Source organism: Mus caroli, unplaced genomic scaffold (assembly GCF_900094665.2).
Source record: "Mus caroli unplaced genomic scaffold, CAROLI_EIJ_v1.1 scaffold_8571_1, whole genome shotgun sequence".
Classification (NCBI taxonomy): Eukaryota; Metazoa; Chordata; class Mammalia; order Rodentia; family Muridae; genus Mus; species Mus caroli.
The window spans coordinates 71,348-72,700 of record NW_018391484.1 but is presented as its reverse complement, the minus strand read 5'-3'; positions in this window follow the sequence as shown (position 1 = coordinate 72,700).

The window sequence follows — 1,353 nt, the reverse complement described above, 5'->3', positions numbered from 1 at the left end:
GTTGTGGGTAGCTGGCGAGTGTCAGCCGACCCTGCGCCCCAGCTTCCCCGGTGCTTTTCCCACCTTTGCTCTTAGAAAAACTGCTACTGACAAAGTTTAATACAATTCTTAATCAAGATCACTATGTATTCCTTTGATATCTTTGAGGATTAGCCATCATAGAATAAGATTTGTCTAGAAGAAATCACATTATTAAAGAAAACTGACTCTGCTTCCAGAAGTTATCAAATAGCAATACTTTTGTGCTGTTAGTAGAAATGGGCCCCCAGAGATTCATGTATGTGACTACCTGGCCCATACTGACTGGTCTTGTAGGAGTAGGTCTGGCCTTTGTAGAGTTACTATGTCCCTATAAAATGGTGGTTTAGAACTCCAAGAAGCTCAGTTTTTTTCCTGGGCCTTCATTTCTACTGCTTGTGGATAAAAATGTATAACTCTCAGCTCCTTGTCCAAGACCATTTCTGCCTGCATAATGCAATGCTTCCCACCAGGATTAAATGGACAAGATCTCTGAAAGTGTAAGTTTTCCTTCATAAAATATATTATGGTCGTTGTGGGTCTTCACATCCACCAAACACAGGGAAGACAAATGTTGATATTAGAGGAAGGGTTATTACTTTGAAGTGCTATGTGGTTTTGTTTTTTTGATTTTTGAGTTTTTGTTATTTATTTATTTATATATTTACCTATTTATTTTTGAGAAAGATTGACTATGGGACTTTTTTGAAGGAAAGCAATGAAATACTTTAAGTGCAAGTGCTGCTTAATGAGCCAACCAATAAAGTTTGTGGGAAAAAAAAAAACATTCTGAGTGTAGTTTTACCTCTGCATTGTTGATTCAAGTAGACAAAGAGGAAATGAGTATTAGTGTTTTGTTTAGATATGTTGGAAAAGAATGTTGTTTCATTTTGACTTTCAAAATGTGACCCTGAATTTAAAGTGCAGGACTATTGATTAATTCCATTGGCAAGAAAATCTCAACAGCCTTTTATTGAAATGGCATGTGGTTATTAATATTTAAGCATATGAAGATATATAATGAAATGTACAAACCTGAGTAAAAAAAAATTCACAATGTGCAGATTGAGGTGAAAATAGTACTAAAATTGCAATTGATCTAATTCCTTTGTTCAAACACATACAGATATTAAAGGAAAGCCTAGTGTAAAATGAAAAAAAAGGGGTTGAAAATCTCTGGGCAAAATTCTTCCCATCTAAAGCCGGGCGTGGTGGCGCACGCCTTTAATCCCAGCACCCGGGAGGCAGAGGCAGGCGGATTTCTGAGTTCGAGGCCAGCCTGGTCTACAAAGTGAGTTCCAGGACAGCCAAGGCTACACAGAGAAACCCTGTCTC